Source organism: Pseudophryne corroboree, chromosome 2, assembly GCF_028390025.1.
Source record: "Pseudophryne corroboree isolate aPseCor3 chromosome 2, aPseCor3.hap2, whole genome shotgun sequence".
Lineage (NCBI taxonomy): Eukaryota > Metazoa > Chordata > Amphibia > Anura > Myobatrachidae > Pseudophryne > Pseudophryne corroboree.
In genome coordinates this window covers 959,297,217-959,324,026 of record NC_086445.1, presented here as the reverse complement: position 1 = coordinate 959,324,026, position 26,810 = coordinate 959,297,217, and the positions used below count along the sequence as shown (strand labels likewise).

The following is a 26,810-nucleotide window of genomic DNA, read 5'->3' as shown; positions in this document are numbered from 1 at the left end:
TTAATGGGAGAAAAATATGGGACAGATCCAAAGTGTGGCTTACAGCGAAACATGGGAATTTTTAGGGAATTGGAGATGGCTTGAGAGCAGCTTACCCGTGGGATGGGGATCATTATATAAATTGGCACATCCCTGATCCACCCGTATATGGCCGTAACCCACCCTGCAACACCCACATTTCATAGAGACCATGTTATCATGCAAGGCCTACCTCGAACCATTAGAACCATCATGGTTTGTTTATTTTTACTTGTTGACAGTTAAAATATTTAATGCAAGAGGCAATTTCTGGGTATTTTAAGAAAGCTAATTACTATATTACTCAACTATAGGACTACCATGGTAAGAGATTCCTAGATTCACCAAGTAGCTCATTATTTGGAGGAACATCTGCTCTAATCCAACCTGACCTTTAGGAATACATATGTCTGCCACCTGTTTACTAACAGGTAATGATTGTTGATAACTGCCCTTTTGATTGTGCCCTGACGTGGTACATAGTATTTATTTATTTATTATTTTATGAACAATTTCTTATATAGCGCGGCATATTCTGTTGCGCTTTACAATTTGAACAACAGTAATAGAACAAAACTGGGTAAAAACAGACAGACATAGGGGGTCATTCCGACCCGTTCGCACGGTTTATCAGACATAGGGGTATATTCAATAAGAGTCGGGTCCATTCCGACATGCAGTTGTCGGAATGGACCCGACAACCCCTATTTAAAAGAGTGGCCAAATTCGACTGTCGGATTTGTCCGCTCCCACATGTCCTGTCCTGCTGCTGCTGCTTTCAGCAGCGGGGGGAGCTTTCAGCTGCGCCAAGGAAAGGGAGCTGTCAGCGGCGCTGGCTGCCAGGAGGAGGTGATGTCTGTGTCGCCGGGTTCCGGGAGCAGGTGATATCTGTGGCGCCGGGGAGGGGGGGGGGAGCAGCGGATGAGACGGAGCAGACGGGGGAGGAGAGAAGGAGACGGGGGAGCAGCGGCCGCAGCAGCGGAGGCTCACAGCAGTGTCCACCCGGCTCCAGCAAGCGGGACGTCGCTTGCTGGAGTCGGGTGGACGCTGCCGCTGGGTTCCTGCTCTCCCCGCTGCTCGCCCATCTCCTGCTCTCTGCTCACTCATCTCAATCCGACTTTTTTTAAAGTCGTATTGATATTGTTGGAAACGGGGCTAAAACCTGTCATCGCATGTCTGATATTTTATGATCCTATGGGATTTATAAAAGCATAGACCCTACTTTCTTTGATGTATTGTGCATACAAGTTCTAATCTAGTGTAGCCTTAGCAATCTCGCCCCGGCTTCTATCTAGTGGTAGGAGTGTGTTTTGTTCTCATATCCCCGCCCCCCCCCCCTCCCCCTTGCTAAAATACCTTGCAATGTCTTGACTCAAACATTTGTACAGTAAGCAGTTACAAGCTGTGCTGGGAAATCTCTTCTCAATTAGGAAAGGCAAACTCAGCAGATGCAGGTGTATTGTCCAGCGGAAGGAACACCTCTTAGGTCATTATTCACCTTCTATCTGGAGTATGCATGATTCTTATAGCTCAGGAGGCTGGAATTTCTCATAAATGGTCTTTCTCTAACGTCCTAAGTGGATGCTGGGGACTCCGTAAGGACCATGGGCATTAGCGGCTCCGCAGTAGACTGGGCACAACTAAAGAAAGCTTTAGGACTACCCGGTGTGCACTGGCTCCTCCCACTAAGACCCTCCTCAAGACCTCAGTTAGATTCTTGTGCCCGGCTGAGCTGGATGCACACTAGGGGCTCTCCTGAGCTCCTAGAAAGAAAGTATATTTTAGGTTTTTTATTTTACAGTGAGATCTGCTGGCAACAGACTCACTGCAGCGAGGGACTAAGGGGAGAAGAAGCGAACCTACCTAACTGGTGGTAGCTTGGGCTTCTTAGGCTACTGGACACCATTAGCTCCAGAGGGATCGACCGCATGGAACCGGCCATTGATGTTCGGTCCCGGAGCCGCGCCGCCGGCCCCCTTACAGAGCCAGTAGCAAGAAGAGTCAGGAAAATCGGCGGCAGAAGACATCAGTCTTCACCAAGGTAGCGCACAGCACTGCAGCTGTGCGCCATTGCTCCTCATACACACTTCACACTCCGGTCACTGAGGGTGCAGGGCGCTGGGGGGGGGGGAGGGCGCCCTGAGCAGCAATAAAAACACCTTGGCTGGCAAATATATCACAATATATAGCCCCAGAGGCTATATATGTGATAAATACCCCTGCCAGAATCCATAAAAAAGCGGGAGAAAAGTCTGCGAAAAAGGGGCGGAGCTATCTCCCTCAGCACACTGGCGCCATTTTCTCTTCACAGTGCAGCTGGAAGACAGCTCCCCAGGCTCTCCCCTGTAGTTTTCAGGCTCAAAGGGTTAAAAAGAGAGGGGGGGGCACTAAATTTAGGCGCAATATTGTTTATACAAGCAGCTATTTGGGGGAAAAATCACTCATTTATAGTGTTAATCCCTGCATTATATAGCGCTCTGGTGTGTGCTGGCATACTCTCTCTCTGTCTCCCCAAAGGACTTTGTGGGGTCCTGCCCTCAGTCAGAGCATTCCCTGTGTGTGTGCTGTGTGTCGGTACGGCTGTGTCGACATGTGGGATGAGGAAGGTTACGTGGAGGTGGAGCAGAGGCCGATAAATGGGATGTCGCCCCCTGTGGGGCCGACACCAGAATGGATGGATAAGTGGAAGGTATTAACCGACAATGTCAACTCCTTACATAGAAAGCTGGATGACGTAAAACAGCGGTGGGACAGCCGGCTTCTCAGCCCGCGCCTGCCCAGGCGTCTCAAAGGCCATCAGGGGCTCAAAAAAGCGCCCGTTACCTCAGATGGCAGACACAGATGTCGACACGGAGTCTGACTCCAGTGTCGACGAGGTTGAGACATATACACAATCCACTAGGAACATACGTTACATGATCTCGGCAATGAAAAATGTGTTACGCATTTCTGACATGAACCCAAGTACCACATAAAAGGGGTTTTATTTTTGGGGAGAAAAAGCAGCCAGTGTTTTGTTCCCCCATCAGATGAATGAATGAAGTGTGTAAAGTAGCGTGGGTTCCCCCGATAAGAAACTGGTAATTTCAAAAAAGTTACTGATGGCGTACCCTTTCCCGCCAGAGGATAGGTCACGTTGGGAGATATCCCTTAGGGTGGATAAGGCGCTCACACGTTTGTCAAAAAAGGTGGCACTGCCGTCTTAGGATACGGCCACCTTGAAGGAGCCTGCTGATAAAAAGCAGGAGGCTATCCTGAAGTCTGTAAATACACACTCAGGTTATATACTGAGACCTGCAATTGCCTCAGCATAAATAGTGCTGCTGCAGCGTGGTCTGATACCCAGTCAGATAATATTAAAACTCTAAGACAGGGATAATAGTTTGCTAACATAGAGCATATTAAAGACGTCGTCTTAGATATAAAGGATGCACAGAGGGATATTTGCCGACTGGCATCCAGAATTAATGCAATGTCCATTCTGCCAGGAGGGTATTAGAAACCCGGCAGTGGACAGGTGATGCTGCCTATAAAAGGCACATGGAGATTCTGCCTTATAAGGGTGAGGAATGGTTTGGGGATGGTCTCTGGGACCTCGTATCCACAGCAACAGCTGGGAAGAAAATTTTTTACCTCAGGTTTCCTCACAGCCTAAGAAAGCACTGTATTTTCAGGTACAGTCCTTTCGGCTTCAGAAAAGCAAGCGGGTCAAAGGCGCTTCCTTTCTGCACAGAGACAAGGGAAGAAGGAAAAAGCTGCACCAGCAGCCAGTTCCCAGGATTAAAAAATCTTCCCCCGCTTCCTCTGAGTCCACCGCATGACGTTGGGGCTCCACAGGTGGAGACAGGTGCGGTAGGGGCGCGTCTCGGGAACTTCAGGGACCAGTGGGCTTGCCCACAGGTGGATCCCTAGGTTCTGCAAATAGTATCACAGGGATACAGGCTGGAGTTCGAGGCGACTCCCCCTCGCCGTTACCTCACATCAGCCTTGCCTGCTGCCCTCGGAGAAAGGTAGTACTGGCGGCAATTCACAAGCTGTACTTCCAGCAGGTGAAATCAAGGTACCCCTCCTTCAACAAGGCCGGGGTTACTATTCCAAAATGTTGTGGTACCGAAACCAGACGGTTCGGTGAGACCCATTCTAAAATTAAATGCCTTGAACACTTATATACGAAGGTTCAAGTTCAAAATGGAATCGCTCAGGGCGATTATTGCAAGCCTGGAGAATTTCATGGTATCACTGGACATCAAGGATGCTTACCTGCATGTCCCTATTTACCCTCTTCACCAGAAGTACCTCAAAATTGTGGTACAGGATTGTCATTACCAATTCCAGACGTTGCCGTTGGTCGGTCTCCGGTACAGAGGTATTTACCAAGATAATGGCCGAAATAATTATCCCGTACTTGGACGATCTCCTTATAAAGGCGAGGTCCAGGGAGCAGTTGTTCGGCGGAGTAGCACTATCTCGGGAAGTGCTACAACAGCACGGCTGGATTCTGAATATTCCAAAGTCGCAGCTGGTTCCTACGACACGTCTACTGTTCCTGGGTATGGTTCTGGACACAGAACAGGATAAAAAGGGTTTCTCCCGGAGGAGAAGTCAAAGGAGTTGTCGTCTCTAGACAGAGACCTCCTAATACTTATACAGGTGTCGGTGCATCAATGCACGCGAGCCCTGGGAAGGATGGTAGCTTCTTACGAAGAAATTCCATTCGCCAGGTCCCATGCAAGGATTTTCCAGTGGGATCTGTTGGACAAGTGGTCTGGGTCGCATCTTCAGATGCATCGGCGGATAACCCTGTCTCCAAGGGCCAGGGTGTCGCTGTTGTGGTGGCTGCAGAGTGCTCATCTTCTAGGGGGCCGCAGATTCGGCATACAGGACTGGGTCCTGGTGACCACGGATGCCAGCCTTCAAGGCTGGGGGGCAGTCACACAGGGAAGAAACTTCCAAGGCTATGGAAAAGTCAGGAGACTTCCCTACACATAAATATTCTGGAACTAAGGGCCATTTACAATGCCCTAAGTCAGGCTAGACCCCTGCTTCAACACCGGCCAGTGCTGATCCAGTCAGACAACATCACGGCGGTCGCTCATGTAAACTGACAGGGTGGAACAAGAAGCAGGATGGCGATGGCAGAAGCCACAAGGATTCTCCGATGGGCGGAAAATCATGTGTTAGCACTGTCAGCAGTGTTCATTCCCGGAGTGGACAACTGAGAAGCAGACTTTCTCAGAAGAACCTCCACCCGGGAGAGTGGGGACTTCATCCAGAAGTTTTCCAAATGATTGTACACCATTGGGAAAGGCCACAGGTGGACATGATGGCGTCCCGCCTCAACAAAAAGCTACAAAAATATTGCGCCAGGTCAAGGGACCCTCAGGCGATAGCTGTGGACGCTCTGGTAACACCGTTGGTGTACCAGTCAGTGTAGGTGTTCCCTTCTCTGCCTCTCTTACCCAGGGTAATGAGAATAATAAGAAGGAGAGGAGTAAGAACTATACTCATTGTTCCGGGTTGGCCAAGAAGAGCTTGGTAACCAGAACTCCAAGAAATGATCTCAGAGGACCCATGGCCTCTGCCGCTCAGACAGGACCTGCTGCAGCAGGGGGCCTGTCTGTTCCAAGACGTACCGCGGCTGCGTTTGACGGCATGGCGGTTGAACGCCGGATCCTGAAGGAAAAGGGCATTCCGGAGGAAGTTATCCCTACGCTATTTAAAGCTAGGAAAGAAGTGAACGCAAACCATTATCACCGCATATGGTGGAAATATGTTGCGTGCTGTGAGGCCAGGAAGGCCACCAAGGAGAAATGTCAGCTAGGTCGATTTCTGCACTTCCTACAGTCAGAGGTGACTATGGGCCTAAAATTGGGTTCCATGAAGGTCCAAATTTCAGCTCTATCGATTTTCTCCCAAAAATAGAACTGGCTTCACTGCCTGAAGTTCGGACTTTTGTTAAGGGAGTGCTGCATAGTCAGCCCCCGTTTGTGCCTCCAGTGGCACCGTGGGATCTCAACGTAGTGTTGGATTTCCTGAAGTCGCATTGAGTTGAGCCACTTAAATCCGTGGAGCTACAATACCTCACGTGGAAAGTGGTCATGCTGTGGGCCTTGGCGTCGGCCAGGCGTGTATCAGAATTGGCGGTTTTGTCATGCAAAAGCCCTTATCTGTATTTTATATGGATAAGGCAGAATTGAGGACTCGTTCCCAATTCCTTCCTAAGGTGGTATCAGTTTTTCATGTGAACCAACCTATTGTGGTGCCTGCGGCTACTTGGGACTTGGAGGATTCCAAGTTTTCTGGACGTAGTCAGGGCCCTGAAAAATATATGTTTCCAGGAAGGCTGGAGTCAGAAAGACTGACTCGCTATTTATCCTGTATTCACCCAACAAGCTGGGTGCTCCTGCTTCTAAGCTGACTATTGCTCGCTGGATCTGTAGCACGATTCAACTTGCACATTCTGCGGCTGGACTGCCGCACCCTAAATCTGTAAAAGCCCATTCCACGAGGAAAGTGGGCTCTTCTTGGGCGGCTGCCCGAGGGGTCTCGGCTTTACAAATTTGCCGAGCTGTTACTTGGTCGGGGTCAAACACTCTTGCAAGAGTCTACAAGTTTGATACCCTGGCTGAGGAGGACCTAGAGTTTGCTCATTCGGTGCTGCAGAGTCATCCGCACTCTCCCGCCCGTTTGGGAGCTTTGGTATAATCCCCATGGTCCTTACGGAGTCCCCAGCATCCACTTAGGACGTTAGAGAAAATAAGATTTTACTCACCGGTAAATCTATTTCTCGTAGTCCGTAGTGGATGCTGGGCGCCCTTCCCAAGTGCGGATTGTCTGCAATACTTGTATATAGTTATTGCCTAACTAAAGGGTTATTGTTGAGCCATCTGTTGAGAGGCTCAGTTGTTATCATACTGTTAACTGGGTATAGTATCACGAGTTATACGGTGTGATTGGTGTGGCTGGTATGAGTCTTACCCGGGATTCAAAATCCTTCCTATTTGTGTCAGCTCTTCCGGGCACAGTATCCTAACTGAGGTCTGGAGGAGGGTCTTAGTGGGAGGAGCCAGTGCACACCAGGTAGTCCTAAAGCTTTCTTTAGTTGTGCCCAGTCCCCTGCGGAGCCGCTAATCCCCATGGTCCTTACGGAGTCCCCAGCATCCACTACGGACTACGAGAAATAGATTTACCGGTGAGTAAAATCTTATTATTAGTGATTATAAAGCACAATAATGTACATACAGTACTGTACTTACACAATGCAAAAATCACATTCACATTCAGCAAACAAAACCTACACAGTTGCTTCAAGTATTGTAAGTTCTACATTAATAGAGAGTGCTTCTGTTGCTAATAATAATGAATTTACAGTATTACCAGCCCAATTTCAAATCAGCATCTGCAATAAATTTGTACCAACCCAAATCTAACTCTCTCTGCACATGTTACATCTGCCCCACCTGCAGTGCAGCATAATTTTACCCATTAGTGTTACTTTTTGGTTTGCTAACAAACCTGCATAAGGCCCTATGTGTATGTATAGATGTGTATATATATATATATATAGATAGATAGACAGACAGACACACAAACACACACACACACACACACACACACACACACACACACATTTGTGTCTATATCTATGTATACCACCGCTCTATTCCATCTTGGACAGGTCACTCTTCCACCTTCCCCCTAACTGACCCTATTTGGACCCCTTTTTTCCCATCATAATCTATTTATTCTTTGTAACATTTTACTGTACTTCCACTTTTGCCCAGTTCAGCACTGCTGTATCTGGGACGGAATGTTGCAGTAGAAGCAGTTTCAGAGCTTTCTGTGAACATATGCTGATATTTTCCTTCCCTAAGGATACTGAGATTGACAAAGTAATGAGTTATTTATCATTTTTGGAGGGTTATTTTTCACGTTTTTTTTTTTTTTTTTTTTTTTTTAAGCAAACAGTATTTATCAATATATTATTATACCATAGCTTGGTTCTCACATACATAGTTGGGTAATGTGGCCACTTATTGAACAGATTGCAGTAACCACGTAAATGAATGTTCCACGCAATGTTCTTAAATGTCAAGAAAGTTCTACATGTCTCCTCAAAGCTGGCTACGTCTGGTGATTATCTGATGTGACTTGATAAGACACTTTCTGATTTGTATGCCACAGGATCTTGTAGCTAATATAGTCATAGTCATCTAGTAAGCAAGAACAGACCTCTAACTCAATTGGATTACCCCAACCACAAATATACAACAAATATTCCCTAAACTGCTGATTGTGGACCATACTCATCATCACTTATTGTGACATTTTTACAGTCGTTTCCAGCCTTTTTCTCATTTCTAAGGGTCAGACCAATTCATCATGGCTGTAACAGAGGAAATAACTCATATCTCCTTGTTACGAACCTAGCATGATCATTTCCACACTCCCCATAGTTAAGTATGTAGAAATTGTGACATTCATCAAGTTCCGAAAAATTGGAAATCTATAGCTGCAGTGCCACTGACTGTACATACATTGCCCCCGAATATTGGCGTGCTATCTTATAGATAGCAGCGCCGATATAGACAGGGGCGCATTGCGCATATTCATACATGGAGAGAAATGGTATGAGCGCACATAACGTGCGCTGAAACCGCTTCTCCCCCATATCGACACATAACATAATACAACTACCCCTCAGATCTTAATGAATCTATAGTCTCTTGGTTGCTGCCCTAAGCAATTTTCTTATTCTTATTTTATTTTTTTGCATGCACTGTAAGTACTGGCTGCTTTCGCATGTAGCCCACATATACTGGGCAGCTTTCCTTTTACACTGCAACTTAGAGTTCAGCTAGGGCACATCCCTCCCAGATCTAAAACTCCCTGCACACTTTATATTTGCCCCACCTGCAGTGTGAGGGCGAGGGTTAGGCTTAGGTTGCAGGGAGGAAGGGTTAGGGTTATGTGGAGGGTTAGGATTAGGGTTACTCACCTCCAGTGCCCCTGTTGATATTTCTAGCAGTCAGGATGCCGGTGTCGACATTCTGACCGCCGGCATACTGACTGCCGGTACCCCTAACCCTCTCTGAGACGTCTACTTTCCCATTGCAGTTTCTGTACTGTCCTATTTTTTTGGGATCAATTATACCACTTTCAGACAGCCTGAGGCGGGTCGCACCCAGTAGCCTGACATGGCGCATATTGCTGGGTTGGTGACATCAGCGGTGACGCAACGGGGGTGACGCTTGGAGAGATCACATGATTTCCAAGTGCCGCCTGTCCACACACAGTAAACAGGAAACGGGTCGCATCAACACGCCTCCCATTCACACGTGTTCAACCCTGCTCACTACCCGAGTTGGAACACCAGGTCGCTCGACCCGGTATTTCAACCCTTGCACCTTTCAGACCACATATGAACATGGGTTATGCGCGTTCATGTGCCAATAACCCGTGTTCATAGCTGGCGGTCTGAAAGGGGTATAACAGACTCTACACAAGATTTACTCAATGCCCAAAGCTGTCTCAATAATGTTACATTCCTTCAGTCTCAGTCTTACTTGTTTTTTGTTTGCCTTTTTTTTATTCTGAAATTGGATTTTGTTTTTATGTTTTTATACTTTGAACCAATACAATTGTTCATTATTTGCTTGCGGAAAGGCCAGCCAGAGGCGGATGCGTCCTGTGTGGTGCTTGTTTGTCGGCTGCAAATGTTATTTTATTGTTTGATCATATTATTACAGTTTTCGTTTGTGAAGCTTTGTGTTGGAACAGATTTACTGTATGTGTCTGAGCATAAACACCGTAGATTCTGGAGGATTTCTTATACTTAAAATGCAATTTCCTCACTCCTACTACTTTTTAATGCGTTTCCTCGGCACAGTATAATCAGATAGACAGCACTGCTCTCAATGTTCTATATGACTTATTTATAATATTTATATTGTGCAGGAACTTTATTGGCCTTTAATTCTTCATCAGTTTTTGTTGTACCTACTGTAGCGACTGGTGGATGATCAGGGGCCATTCAACCAAAGGGGGCAGCCCGTGTGCAGTTCCGGGTGGGCCCCCTCTTCTTAGCTGCACAGTAGATGCTGACATTATGCCAGAGTCTACTGCGCATACACGGACTCCGGAAACATGGCACCCACCATGTTCCGGAAGTCTCATTCTCTTCATGCCGCTTGCGTGGCGGCCATTTTGGTGTTTTGGAATTCTTGAAGTATACTGTAGTCTGTTGATTGCTGTGTTGCATTTTAAATTCCAGCATTATTACAATATGTATAGTTTAAATGTCTTCATGATACATGATACGTACAGTCATTAACACAAAGTCATTTTCTAGTCAATTTTATACCTGAAAAAATAGATAGAGTCATTGGCCTGAGAAGTCTGAGGCATCTATCCATTCAGAAGACCTGCTGTGTGATAAATATACAAAATCATCCAATGTGACGACATATTTTTCATCATTACTCCGCTCCATTAAAAGATGGGTAAGTTACATTGATTCCAACTAGGGGGCATAATTTGCTCTTAATAGGTTTATATAGTTCATTGACAATGAAGGTCTAAAGCCAATCACCAATATATTTCACTAACAAAGAAGACGCAACGTCAGCTATTACATATACTGTATAAAACCAAAAACATATCGCTACAGTAAACAATGTGCTTGCATTTATTTGCACAGTGGAAATGTATTATTTGTAAAGCAAAATACAAAAAACTAACATTAGCTAGCACAATATAGGAACCCGGATGAGAGATTTTTTTGTTTGTTTGTTTGTTTGTTTGCATTGCAAAACTGTCCGTCACACACGGTTTTATTGATCAATAGGAAGACATCTCAAAAGGCATTTCCATCTTATGAGATACAATTTATTATACTCCGAAGAACGGATCCAAATGTATTGAAATGTAAAACCATTATTCAGCAAAATCCCCCCACCTTATTATTTATTCAGCATCCATAATTATCTCCATCTCTTTAGACACATTAATGAGTTTCTGAATATACTTGGATTAGCCCAAAGGCAAATGAACATTTTTAATGAACATTTATAATAATCTGCAATAATTCACCATAATATGTTGCATTAGGATGCATCAAATCCAAATCTTATTATTCGGCTAAAAACAGAATCAAAAGTTTCTGCTGTATGTCGAATCGAAGCTGAATCCTGATATGCATTGTAATATAACGCAGCAGCCGTTTGATTGATCAAAACACGTTTTTACATGTATTTAACTATTTACTGGAAATACTCTAATTAGCTGCCTTTGACAACCTAGATCAGTGTTCCACATCAGGGCAGTAATAGCCGAGCTGGGCCCAGGTACTTTCCAAAGGGCGTGGCCTAATCACAGGAGGTGTGGTCATGTACGGAGAGAAAAAAATACTGAAAAAAAATTAGTACTTTAAGCTCCTCCATGGCCACACTGCAGCCCAGTACACAGCAGAGTGTGCTGGGCTGAGGAGAAGAGCTGCAGCTGCTGCTGCCAGGTAAGGGGGAGGGGGTCTGGGCCCCTACTGGATCCTCACTGGGCCCCTCCATCAGACCTGGGCCTGGGTAATTTGTACCCTCTCCCTCCCTCTCTCGGCACCACTGTTCCTCATTTGTAATATTCACCAGCATACTGTATAATGATATCTCCCCACTGTTCAATCTGAGGAATAGGACAAACAAACACATGTGCAGGTAGGGGGCGTGGCCATGTGTCACATGGGTGTGGCCACCAATGACACCTCATCCCTTCTCCCTCTCCTAAAATCACCTTTTGAATGCAGCACTCTGCATAATATATACTGCATATTGTACTGGATATACTGTAGTTCCCATACCTTGTGGCCTAATCTGTATGAGACTCTTCCCATCTGGACAGCAGGGCAAAGAACCCAAGTAGGGACTGTCCGACCTGAAGCGGGACAACTGAGAGTCACCCTGACTGAAGATAACAGCAAAGGACCAGATAATGCAGTTTTTCAAGGGTAGGTACTGGAAGTGGTAGTCATTTATACCCCTTTTACATCGCAAATGCCGGGTCCCACCCGGGAATTGGAAACGGGTCCTTCCCGGGTGGGACCCGGAATTGGTCCCTCACAACTGACTCCCTGACCCAGCAATATGCCAGGTCAGGCTGCCATAGCGGTGTGGGGCGGAGGTGGCGCTGGGAGATGAGCTAATCTCCGTGCCGCCACTCCCTATGTAGTGAACGGGTCCCGGGTCGCATTGACCTGGCAACCCGTTCACACTGCCCCTGACCCAGTATTCAACCCGGGAATAACACTGCTTTATTCCCGGGTTGAATTACCGGGCCAGGCGACCCGGGAATTCGCCATGGCCCCTTTAACATCGTGTCGACCTGGCAATATACCGGGTCGATACCGGGTTATTTGTGCGATGTGAAACGGTTAGTATGCTCTCCAGATCTTCTTTAGGGTGTGATGTATCAAACCTTACAATGATATTGAAGTTGCCCATCGCAACTAGAGATGAGGGGGTTCGAATGTAACGCCAGAATTAACGCCAGTTTGTTTTTATCCGGATGTTTCTTATTGGCTATCCAAAACACATGACGTCCGTGAGCTAATAAGATGCCGTTTTGAGTACCGAGTAAAACTGAGTAAAACCGAACCCGCTCATCTCTAATCGCAACCAAGATTTTACCTATCATTTTATACAACAGTATACTTGAGAAACATAATAGCTAGGTTCTGATGGTTTGTTATGGGGAAATCCTCCGCTTGTTCTCTTAACAAGGTCTGATATGATCATTTACTGTTACAGTATGGTAAAGATAAAGTTCTTGTCTTTTACAGTCCTTCACTTCATCCAATGCGGAAGTTCATTCACTATGTTACAGCTCTGTAAGAATCTGTATACCACTCCCTGTGGGAAGCGTTGTGGCAGAGCCAGGGGCTTGTAATAATAATTAGAAGAGGACTCCAATGAAAAGGAAACAAAATTGGCAATTTTTATTTATTTATTTATTAATTAAATTTTTTGTCTCAAAATACAGGAACATGATTGGGGAATGAGCGTCTCAAAACGGCTTTTTTAATTATTCTGGCATTTAATTTCTGTTTTCACCAACAAATGTGCCATAATTGCACCTAATTATTCTAATGCTTGTATTAAATTAACATTGTCACCTTTATGCAATACTGAGATCACATTTTATAAATGTAAAAAGCTGGGAGTCATCCATGTATGAAATAACGTATTGTACAGGGCATTTTATTGTCGGTTTTTGTAATGCATACAGTGACCTGAAATTATTTGCGTGTTGGGTAAATGTGTCTGCCTAACAGAACATCATGGGAAGATGCTGCAGATCATTACATGTGCATTGTCCTAGAACGATCTGGGCATATATGATGCTTTAACAAAATAGTGAGTACTACTGTATAGGGTTTCAGATGATAACGCTGAACATTCACTCACCGGGCAGCTATTGCAGAGACAGTATTACCAGTATTCTCGCTGTTCAAGCATTATAACATACCAGTGACCTCTGCTGTTTGTGCAGAGACATATACTCAGCACTGAGAACATCATGGCATTTACAAAGTAATGCAGTAAGAAATCTACCAGCACAACCATTTGCCATTCTCGTAACAAGTGCGCTGTAGTAGGTGCATGTTGTGCACTTTTATAACATCACTGTGTGTAGCCTCAAGTTACTGCACGTCTCCCAACCAGTGGTGCTTCTAGAGGTGGGGCTGCAGCGCAGTCCAAAGTTCAAACAGGGGAGCCATACCTACTGATAGTGAGTCAGTTTGGAATGGCAGTTGGTGTGGCTCCCCTATTTGAATGTTGGACAGTTCTGTATCCCCACTTCTGGAACCACTGCGAGTCCCAACTATTCTGTTTTAAGCAGCATACTTCCAATTTGATGGCTCTGTCCTGCCATCCTGCTCATGGACATCTTTGTCCCATACAGATGTGTTCTCATACATTATTGCTGTAGTCACGCCAGTCTCTTGGCACACCAGGTCCTGTGCAACTCTGCTAGTGCCAGGTGTTCTTTTCATGGCTTTTTACCCAAAAATGCTTCTTAGTCGCAATGAGATGTGGCTAGGACGCATCAGGAGACTGTGCTGATTAATTTGATATGTGACACTTGTATGTCTGTGTTTGACCAAGTCTGAATCTGTATGGTGGTCGGTCTGTCCCGTCACTGTGGTGGCAGGTGTTGGGGGGAGTTGCTTGGATCTCATTGCGGCACATGACCTGCATCAAGTCCATAAAGAAGCTACATAAAACAGAATGTAACTATAACTGCTGTGTGATCTGGGGGCCTGATTCAGAGAAGGAGGTATATTTCTAAGCAGCTGCGATCCCGTACACAGCGGCTGTGCAAAAATATGCAAATGTCGCAGCCGCCAGGATGTTTATTGGAATGCCCACTGGCAGTGTCTCAGATCCGCCGCTTGTATATGGAGTAGGACACATCGGTTGAGAATCAACCTTTTGGGTAGCCCTTTGGTTGCACAGGATGGACAATGGAAGTAAGACGTGTGGCCATTTTAACTGCACACGGGACCACAGATGCAAGCTTTGACATGCCTTCCGAAATTGGCGCTTGAGTCACCACTCCCCTATTACAACACACCAACGCTCCCTGACTGTCAATCACTTTGCAAATTAATCCTCACTGCAACCACCGTCACAAGTCAATCATGTCACATGCTCAGTGGGGAAAAATCTCTCCACTGCGTACAACATCAACTTTGGCTCCTTCTCTGAATCAGGCCCCCTGTGTTGGCTCCTTCTGACCTGGGGCCCCTTTATCTCCCTGTACCCTAGGCACCAAAAAACTGCACTGTAAGCTTGCTTAGGTGGAGCATTGTACCAGGATTGTGGTGGTTTCTCTAGATAGTGTCTGTCAGATGCTAAAGAAAGCTTTGAACATTGTTGATTGCACTATAAGCAGCAAGCTGCTAGTGATTGACAGTCTGCTGCCATCTGGGGCAGGGAAGGGATGGAGACAGCCTCCATTTGTGAAAATGGAGGCGTCTCACCGCCGTTCAGGGGATGGGAAGAGATTAGGGATCTCCGTCGAGACCATGGGTGCCACAAGCCGCCCTACGATGAGTCCAGTGATCTGATGCTGCGTCGGTCGCTACTACTTGTAATAGTCGCCTCCTGTTGCATTACCATACAGCGCTATCACTGCTTCCAAGGAAACAACAGTGATAGCAACTCCAACCACATCTGAATCAGGCCCAATGTATTTAATAAAAACAGCACTGAGACATGTAGTAGTCAATACATGAAGGTCACTAGAAGGTGAACAGTTCCCTTAATGTCCAATTATGTTTCTATTCCTATATGATTTTTCTGTGTGATATTTTGTTTGTGTACAGCAATGCTACTTTTGTCCTATTTTAATAGTCAAGTCAATTTATGTGCAGACATCTGGCGTACAAAGCACTTAAGATTCTCTATCCCGTAGAGCATATACTTCCTTTTTAAATATGCATGAACTATTGTTTAGCAAATCTACTTTACCATGTCAAAATAGTATTAAGTGTAATGCTTTGATGATCCACAGTGGGATGGCGACAAGAGGTATTCTGGATCCTGAACATTTAACTCTAAAATGGCCATTGTACACTCTTCCAGGGCTTTTTCTTATGTTGGAATAAGTGAGTGACGTGGAAAACAGAAAGTGTTCTCAGAATCTCCTTTCACATAATCCGGCCATGATTGCATTTTAAGGACATAGGCTTTGCCTTGTTAAGTGGACATAGTGGCTCAGTCTGTTCAAAGCTAGGATTATTGCTGCTTTAAGATTTACTTGAGGTGATAGCCCTTCATACGATTTACTTGAAGTACTATGAAATACACCCATCCAATAGCCAGATTATTGTATAGAACTTGTTTCTAACCTATTGATAGTAACACTGAAAATGGATAAACCTAACGTAATCTCCCAATACACAAACTGATCAAATATTAACAAGTCACAGACTTTATTACAGAACGTTTGCATTTTGTCCAAGGCTCTCATGTACTGTATTATTCAGAGGAAGGCACCAATATGAAGAAACATTAGCTGGGTGGTGTTTTACCTGCCTGCCCGGCGGTGCAGAATCTGCCAGTTGTGTCTTGCTCACTTGCCAACATTTGAATACTCTCTGGAAGAATCCCTAAACATGCTTGGGATAGACATATGAATCTCCTATATAATAGCCTTGTGATTCTGTGCCTGGCCCTCTAACGCTGGGCGGAGTCACAGGCACAGATCTGGGTGGCTGGATGCAGGCCAGTAACAGTCCCCTCCCATGGTCCGCCCAGTCCCCTCCCCATCTCCGCCCAGTCCCCTCTTTCCCTCCTCCCTGTACACTCCCTGGACCCTGGTGACACTGCAGCCGGTGAGTCTTGCTGCTGCTGCACAGTCCGGAGGAGAAGGCCATGGACGAGCTCTGACTGCCGCACCCGCGGCACCCACAGCCTTCACATCATCCGTCCCTCACCCGCGGTACACGCCCCGCACCCTCCCACCCGCGGCACCCACACCTGCAGCACCTCCCTGCCCCTCCCCCACCCGCTGCACTCCCGCCCCCTCCCCCACCTGCAGCACTCCCGCCCCCTCCCCCACCCATAGCACCCACATCTGCAGCACCCCCCACCCCTGCAGAGGTTAACGGGGTGAAGAGCGCCCGTAGAGCGCGATGAATCACCTAGTATCCTTATAAACAACTAAGGTTCAAAAAGGGTGGAGATTACCTTAAGGATAAAAAAAGGGGCAGACTGGATGGGCCAAGTGGCTGTTATCTGCCGTCATATGGGATACAGTCGTTGGGTCGACGGCACTTAGGTCGACAGTCATTAGGTTAACCACTATTGGTCGACATGGTCAATATGGAAAAGGGTCGACATGAGTTTTTCACTTTTTTATTTTATTAACTTTTTCATACTTTGCAGTCCACGTGGACTACAATTGGGAAAGGTAACCTTGCACTAATTGGGGTTCCCCATCAGTTTACGAAGAAAACAACACAAAAAAAACCTCATGTCAACCTTTTTCCATGTTGACCTAGTACATGTCGACCTATTTACCATCGCAACCTAGTGACCATGTCGATCAATAGTGGTCGACCTAATGACCCATACCCGTCATATTCTATGTTTCTATGTAAACCCGGAGAGGAGGACTTCGGGGGCAGGTCCGTCCGTCCATGTCATTATGCCACACCCCCATCATGGGAAATCCCACAATTCGCAGGTGTTCAAGGAAGGGGCGGGGCTAAAATGGCAGCTATTTGCATCAATTTAGCCCAGCCCCCCAACTTGACGTATGATTCTATACATTATCTGTTTACCCTGCCTGCTTTCCTAGGAAGTGTGCGGACTGTGGGAGGAGTACCCAACCTTCGGGGGGGGGGGGGGGGGAGGTTGGCGGGGGGGGGAGGTGGAGAGGGACTATCCGAAAAATCTTTAGTCTCCTGAAACTTTCGGGAGAAAAGGTAAGTATGCGTCGACCATTATGTACTTTGTGGAGAGATGTATCAAACCTTTGAGAGAGATAAGGTGGGGAAGTCACCCGTCACAACTAATCAGCTTCTACCTTTTATTTGTAGTGCCTAGCGGAGTCTGGAAAATGACTGAACCTAGTGGTTGCTGTGATGCTATGGAAACTTTTCCACTTCATCTCAAGGTTTGCTACATCTCCCCCTCAGTGAGAGAGAGGATGGGCTACAGCGAGAGACTGGCACAGCCTACCTTGACCTTGTAACTCTAAATTGAGAAGGGGGAGATTTATTAAATCATCTAAAGAGGACAAGTCCATAGCACCAATAGAATTCCAGCTGTATAAAAGTATAGCCAGATTCTGATTGGTTGCTACAGGCAATACCTTCACTTATTCAGCAGGAAAAGATTAATCATTAAACCTTTAGCAGTGCTCATCACAGTGACTGTAAGATGGGGCCTCTGTCAAACATGTCTGGTTGTGTGATGTCACCACCACGCAGCATATACCGTAACTTTCTCTTCTTTCTGGCTTTGGTGATAAAGAGTTTCTGGATTAGGGCTTCTGTACCTTTTCTGTGGGTATAATTTCCATACTACGCTACAACCAAAACTTGTACTGTACCCCGCGCACACAGAGGTGTCAGTGACCATTGGAAAGCTCCTCACCCTACACAATTAGTAGGAAGGTCCAGATGTGCCATTGGCACCATTAATGCAGCCAAGATACTGTATTTGCTATCTTCCCAATTCCCTCTATGAACATTTTTAATCTAAGAGAAATCTTGATTTTATAAAAGACCATAAAAGACAGTTTCTCCTGCGTTTAACTATGCTTAATATTATGTCAATGGTTTAAGGTTCGATTTGGGAGCCATCCACATGAAATAATTACTTTGACTCATAAATGGATGGTCTAATCAGAGGACTGAACTACATTAAGTGATCCTTCCCAAGTGACTGGGTCTATCTCTCTCTTGTGCTTCAGTAATTCTAAGGCTGTGCCTTCCCTCTGTCATGGTAGACTGCCTTCCAATAAATAAAAAAATGTAGAATCTGCTGCACAAATGTAATATTAACCTAGATTTCCCTGAGGATGGAGGTGAATGCTTTCGGGGTCTGCTGGGGGCAAACAGGAAGACCATTTTTTATATAAACAGAATTTATTGTAAGAATTGGTTTCATACTGTAGAAATTTAAGGTTCGGCAGTCATGACACGCGAGTCCTGTATTAGGTTATATTTCATTATCTCCCTGTAGGCACCTGTCTTTTTACATCTCTGTAGCAGACAACTGTTATATGCTGACCACCAATGTATGAATTGCATTCCACTGCATCATTTTCAGCATTCTAGATTCAAGTCATTGTTGCTGTATATAAAATAGTAAATTAAGGATAGAATAACATAACCCAATAAAAGTAAATATTGCTGTATTCTGTATGGCATAGCAACATTAATACAGCAACTTCTTCATTCATCTCAAGATGTTTGTTCAACAGTATAGCACTTTTTATAATGTATCCTTATATAAACTGTATAACGAGCTATATAGCTGGCCACCTGGCCGGTACAAATGGGTCTTTGCGCAAAAGCGTAGCTACCATAGGTGGAGGCAGTGCAGCTGCTTTGGGTCCCAGAGCTGAGAGGGGCCCTCATTATATGTGTTATATACATTTGTCGCCATTGGGTGGTACATAGGGGTCCTTTCACACTTTTTCCTTGGGGCCCGCAATATATCTAGGTATCCCTGGGGCCTGGACCTGCTCATTGTAGTATGGTATAAAATGAACTGGAGGGCATCTTAATGTTATATAATATGAACCGGGGCACTGTAATGCGGCACAATATGAACGGGGAGCACTATATATCATAATGTGAATTGGGGGTACTATGCGGCATAATGTGTACTGGCAGCTCTGAAATGTGACATAGGGTGAACTTAAGCACTACTATGATTAATAAATGAAACTAGGGCACTATTATGGGGCATAACATTAAATAAGGTTCTATTGTTGTTCAGAAAATGAACTAGGGCACTATTATAGGGCATAAAATTAACAACTGCTGCAGAGAAGTGTCTCTCTAGAAACATTGGGACGGCGGCCCCTTTAAAATGTTGCTATGGGGCCCACAAAGTTCTGGCTACGCCCCTGTCTTTGCACCAATATTGTTATTAGATTGGGACACATAGAAAACATAGGGCCTTATTAAGGTTTGTTAGCAAACCAAAAAAGTAACCAATTGGGCAAAACCATGTTGCCGTGCAGGTGGGGCAGATGTAACATGTGCAGAAAGAGTTAGATTTGGGTGGGGTGTTCAAACTGACATTTAAATTGCAGTGTAGAAATTAAGCAGCCAGTATTTACCCTGCACAGAAACAATATAACCCACCCAAATCTAACTCTCTCTGCACATGTTACATCTGCCCCATCTGAACTACTGTAACAAATTAAATATTCATTGCAGCTGTGGATTGAGTCCTTGTGCATTGTTTACATTTTTACATATTACATCATAGCTCCAGGATGACACTTGGGAGAGTAGTTCACCCTCCTGGATCCTTTTCTCTTTCTTGTGAAGTGCTCTTGGCCTTAATAATACAATTTGCATCATCAGTTCCCACCTGTGCCACATAATGATGTCATTTGCCTTATTGTACAGAGGTGGGCGTGGCCTGATCATTCAAACCGTGTTGTTGTGCAGAGGGATACAGTGCAGTGACTATGGATATAGGCCCTCATTCCGAGTTGATCGCTCGCTAGCTACTTTTTTGCAGCCATGCAAACGCATAGTTGCCGCCCATGGGGGAGTGTATTGTCGCTTTGCAATTCCGGTCCCGGAATTGACGTCAGACGCCCTGCATACGCCTGGACACGCCTGCGTTTTTCCAACCACTCCCAGAAAACGGTCAGTTGACACCCATAAACGCCCTCTTTCTGTCAATCTCCTTGCGAACGGCTGTGCGAATGGAATCGTCGCTAGAAGCATTGCACAGCAACGATGCTGTTTGTACCTGTACGACGCGCGTGCGCATTGCGGTTTTCCTGACTCCGGATTCACAAACAAATACCAGTCTGACACATTTCCTTACCTCTTGGTGCCCCTGAAGCCTCAAGGTCATTTAATACAATAGTGCGGGAGGCAGTGGCGCACCCAGGGGGGGTTTCCGGGCACCCAGAAACCCCCCTCCACCCAAAAAGTTTTTAAGTTGCATGAGTATTATTAATGGCTATCTAGCGTCCTCTGCACCACAAAAATATTCTTCTGATGAAGCTGCTGATGATTATAGGCGGAGAAATGCATAAAGAAGTACACATCTGGTGTTGCTGTGTTCTGCACTTTAAAGTCTGCTGCCTAGTGGACGAAGGATACTCTTCATTAAATGCTGCTCGGCTGGAGTGGGTGAGAACAATATGGGAGTGTGCCGCTAATTGTCCACGCCAACTTTGGAGTGCTTTCCTGGGGACTGCATTTTGATCCATGACTTTGTCTCAGTTGGACCTATTCAATCCAAGGTCATATTAAATATTCCTATAAGGGTCACCAATAAATACTCAAGGAAACCAGCTGGTTACCAGACTAATTATTGGCAGGATTCAGCAGAGACAGAGGGGTATATTTACTAAGGTCCCGATTTTGACCGAGATGCCGTTTTTTCTTCAAAGTGTCATCTCGGTCATTTACTAAACTGAAATCTCGGCAGTGATGAGGGCATTCGTATTTTTTTGGAAGTCCAAGAAAAAAAATACGAATGAATACACCATCGGTCAAATACGCCAGCAAATTAGCAGAACTCGGTCATTTACTAAAAAGTGCAAATCTCAAAAGAGCCAAACACTGCCGTGAAAAATTACAATTCGTAAAAAAGTGCTAAAAAAAAGCAGACCTGCTTTTTTGAGCCGTGATTGGATAGGCATGCACGGATCCATGAGATCCGTGCATGTATATCAGTGGGAAGGGGTGGGAAAGTGTTAATTTTTCACAAAAAAAAAATGCGTGGGGTCCCCCCTCCTAAGCATAACCAGCCTCGGGCTCTTTGAGCCGACCCTGGTTGCAGAAATATGGGGAAAAAAGTGACAGGGGTTCCCCATATTTAAGCAACCAGCATCGGGCTCTGCGCCTGGTCCTGGTTCCAAAAATACGGGGGACAAAAAGCGTAGGGGTCACCCCGTATTTTTAAAACCAGCACCGGGCTCCACTAGCTGGACAGATAATGCCACAGCCGGGGGTCACTTTTATACCGTGCCCTGCGGCCGTGGCATCAAATATCCAGCTAGTCACCCCTGGCCGGGGTACCCTGGGGGAGTGGGAACCCATTCAATCAAGGGGTCCCCCCCCCAGCCACCCAAGGGCCAGGGGTGAAGCCCGAGGCTGTCCCCCCCATCCAATGGGCTGCGGATGGGGGGCTGATAGCCTTTGTTGATAGTTATGAATATTGTTTTTAGTAGCAGTACTACAAGTCCCAGCAAGCCTCCCCCGCAAGCTGGTACTTGGAGAACCACAAGTACCAGCATGCGGCGGAAAAACTGGGCCGCTGGTACCTGTAGAACTACTACTAAAAAAATACCCCAAAAATTACAAGACACACACACACACCTTGAAAGTAAAGTTTTAATACATCCATCCACACAAACATATACACATACTTACCTTATGTTCACACGCAGGTCGGTCCTCTTGTCCAGTAGAATCCATGGGGTACCTGTTGAAAAAATTATACTCACAAAATCCAGTGTAGATCGGTCCTCTTCAAATCCATTTGTAATCCACGTACTTGAGAAAATAAAAAAACGGAGTCCCGACCACGAACTGAAAGGGGCCCCTGTTTTCACATGGGACCCCTTTCCCCGAATGCCAGAAACCCACTCTGACTTCTGTCTAAGTGGGTTTCTTCAGCCAATCAGGGAGCGCCACGTTGTAGCACCCTCCTGATCGGCTGTGTGCTCCTGTACTGACTGACAGGCGGCACACGGCAGTGTTACAATGTAGCGCCTATGCGCTACATTGTAACCAATGGTGGGAACTTTCTGCTCAGCGGTTGACCGAAAGTGACCTCACCGCGAGTGGAAAAAAGGGGAACACGCACATATATTTATTTCTTTTGCATCTTAGTGTCCTCTGCAGCTTGCTGTCTTCCTGGTGGCACTTGTAAGTGCTTAATAAAAGTTTACTTTATTTTAATTATAGTACATATATATCCATGTGCATACATATATACACATGTATATACATACATGTAAACACACACACACACACACACACACACACACACACACACACACACACACACGATATATATACATGTGTATATATATATATATATATGTGTGTGTACTGTGTATATATATATATATATATATATATATGTACAAAGGAAGCTGGTAGCGCCACAGAAGTAGTGTCAAAGTTTGTAAACAACAGTATTAGGAAGGAGAGTATTCTGAGTTAATTGTCAAGGGATATATATATATGTTACCTGGAGGACACTCCCTATAGGCTATTAGGGCGTCAGCTTATGGACCTCAAAAAATATATAGGCACTGGTACATATGCCTAGAGGGTTAGAAATGGGTACGGAAGGATGAGGTACTTACAAGCGACCAAAGGTGTCGAAATAATAATGTAAAAGCCAGGTGTTCAATAAAAAATAAAAATTAAATTTATTCTCAGAATACAATGCACTAAAAAAAGGGGGGGGGTGTTATATATAGGGTATATAGTTATTTTAAAACTTGTAAACAATTTTAAAAAATGCAACCTAATCAATAAAATCTGGTATAAAAGCAGCAGAGTTGAGGCTAAAAAGTTGTAACACATATACCAAAAATCAATGAAAGGTCCATAGAAACAAGAGCAATAAGTATAAAAACAAGTACAAAAAATGCAGGATGGGCATGAAAAAGGAATAAAAAATAGGTAAAAATGAAAGAGAGGTAGCTTAACTTCAATAGTGGAGGTATGTTCAGAGTGGTACCCAACGCGTTTCGTCCCTCATGGACTTCATCAAGTCCATGAGGGACGAAACGCGTTGGGTACCACTCTGAACATACCTCCACTATTGAAGTTAAGCTACCTCTCTTTCATTTTTACCTATTTTTTATTCCTTTTTCATGCCCATCCTGCATTTTTTGTACTTGTTTTTATACTTATTGCTCTTGTTTCTATGGACCTTTCATTGATTTTTGGTATATGTGTTACAACTTTTTAGCCTCAACTCTGCTGCTTTTATACCAGATTTTATTGATTAGGTTGCATTTTTTAAAATTGTTTACAAGTTTTAAAATAACTATATACCCTATATATAACACCCCCCCCCTTTTTTTAGTGCATTGTATTCTGAGAATAAATTTAATTTTTATTTTTTATTGAACACCTGGCTTTTACATTATTATTTCGACACCTTTGGTCGCTTGTAAGTACCTCATCCTTCCGTACCCATATATATATATATGTAGATATGTATATGTGTGTATTTATATATATATATATATATATATATATATATGTATATATACACAGACACACTAGTTTTACGGACCCAGCATATACTGGGTCACCTCAGTCCCCACCCCCGTGCTTGGCTCCGCCCAGTTCTGGAAACCCCCCCTTGCAAATCCTGCGTTTGCCACTGGGAGGACGCGTTGCCGGGTGAAGCAGACACGGAACAGACCGCTGGCAGAGGGAAAAAGGAGACGGAGCAGAAACTAGAGGTAAGGGACTCTGTAGGAGAGGAGAAGGCGCGGCGGACAGCACTGACAGTGCTAGAAGCAGCCCCTACCTCTCTCTCCAAGACTCACGATCTATCCCCTTCTGCCCAGGGCACCACGGTGCGCTCATTAGAGCGACATCGGGGTGTTCCAGGGCGTAGAGGGGTACGGTCTGTCCGGAGTCCTCACTACCCTAGCAATAGCCCTATCCTGACCCCTTATTGCCAGTGGCAACTCAGGGGTACCCCTTATTTTCTTTTTGTTTTTGCTTTTGGATCCCACCGGTGCCAAAAAGACATTTTAGCCCCATCATCAGCTCTGGACAATTTCAATTATCTCAGACTTCACTCAGAGGTGGGACGCCACTTTTCAGAAGTGTAACTACCACAACAACTATATTCCTATTCACACCTGTATACATTCAGGGATTTTTTCACTGCTACATTGTTAGCAGTTCAATCTCTCCCTAGCCCACAACTCCCCGGTACCCCCCTCCCCCCTTTTTCATTCATTCTTAAAGCAATAGATATAACAACATATTCTAAAAATAAAAAGACAAGTTTTATTTTCATTATATTGTTTACTGCCTTCTTGTTATTATCAAGACCATTACTCACTTACTTACTCTCATTTGTGATTATCAAGATATTTACTTACTTACTTATTTTCATTTGTTGACTACAGTAACCTACCAATTGTATTCTAAATCAGGAAAAGAGGTCATTTTTACTATTCTTTGCAGACACAATCCTTCTCAGGCGCACCTGTAAAACCCCTTTATTATTCTTGTTTATGTGAAGTCATTTTTGGAGGTGCTTCATTTACAGGCTGCAGCCCACACAGAATATCCAGACACACGAGCGCCATTTACCCGATTGTGCCTTATTAAGGTTTGTTAGCAAACCAAAAAAGTAAGCAATTGGGCAAAACCATTTTGCCGTGCAGGTGGGGCAGATGTAACATGTGCAGAAAGAGTTAGATTTGGGTGGGGTGTTCAAACTGACATTTAAATTGCAGTGTAGTAATTAAGCAGCCAGTATTTACCCTGCACAGAAACAATATAACCCACCCAAATCTAACTCTCTCTGCACATGTTACATCTGCCCCATCTGAACTACTGTAACAAATTAAATATTCATTGCAGCTGTGGATTGAGTCCTTGTGCATTGTTTACATTTTTACATATTACATCATAGCTCCAGGATGACACTTGGGAGAGTAGTTCACCCTCCTGGATCCTTTTCTCTTTCTTGTGAAGTGCTCTTGGCCTTGATAATACAATTTGCATCATCAGTTCCCACCTGTGCCACATAATGATGTCATTTGCCTTATTGTACAGAGGTGGGCGTGGCCTGATCATTCAAACCGTGTTGTTGTGCAGAGGGATACAATGCAGTGACTATGGATATAGGCCCTCATTCCGAGTTGATCGCTCGCTAGCTACTTTTTTGCAGCCATGCAAACGTATAGTCGCCGCCCATGGGGGAGTGTATTGTCGCTTTGCAAGTGTGCAATCGCATGTGCAGCCGAGCGGGACGAAAAAGTTTTTTGCAGTTTCTGAATGGGTCTGAACTTACTCAGCCCTTGTGATCACTTCAGCCTGTCCAGTCCCGGAATTGACGTCAGACACCCGCCCTGCATACGCCTGGACACGCCTGCGTTTTTCCAACCACTCCCAGAAAACGGTCAGTTGACACCCATAAACGCCCTCTTTCTGTCAATCTCCTTGCGAACGGCTGTGCGAATGGAATTGTCGCTAGAAGCATTGCACAGCAACGATGCTGTTTGTACCCGTACGACGCGCGTGCGCATTGCGGTGCATACGCATGCGCAGTAGTAACCTGATCGCTGCGCTGCGAAAATCGGCAGCGTGCGATCAACTCGGAATGAGGGCCATCATGTCATCAGACGCCCACACACAGTATGCACCTTGGACTTCCCCTCTAGGATAACCCCAATGGGAGGTGCACTAATAATACCACTTTTACACTCGCACTCCCGGGTCACTCCCGGGATGCATTCCCGGGACTGACCCCTTTCACACTGCATTAAGACCTGGGATCGACCCGGGACAGCCCCATTTACACTGATCCCGGGATATCCCTGCAAATGCATTAGTATGTCATTAGAAATGGCCTTGGGCTCAGAAAAGATGACATCAGCTTTTCTGAGCCCAAGAAAGCTCCAATCCAAGTCCTTTTAACAGTCCCGGGATAGTGAATCCCGGGACGGACCCTTTCACACTACACAGCTTCCCGGGACGGTCCCGGGTTCAACCCTGCTTTTGACCTGGGATGAAATCCCGGGATGCTCGTCCCGGGAAATTGTCCATGTACCCATTTACACTGAGAAGAATCCCGGGATGATGCGCGTTCACGTGCAATATCCCGGGATTTTCCTGCGAGTGTAAAAGGGGTATTAGTCAAGTAGTGGGTCTGTTAGTGCAAATGTGTAGCAGAAATGTTTCAGCCATTCTACAGGTAGTTTGGTCATTTTTGGCAGCCTCTATTAGTTTGGCCTACATTGGAACGTCAGTTTCCCATCTACTGTATGAACTTCTAGCCTCCAGGCTGTATTGGATGTGCACTAGATAA

At 45.2% G+C, this 26,810-nt stretch overlaps 1 protein-coding gene across 14 annotated transcripts in view; it reads left to right on the top strand.

Moving 5' to 3' along the window:
• Positions 1-26,810, top strand: part of ROBO2 (roundabout guidance receptor 2) — a 1,589,073-nt gene that overhangs the window by 1,104,819 nt on the left and 457,444 nt on the right. The window lies entirely within an intron of this gene.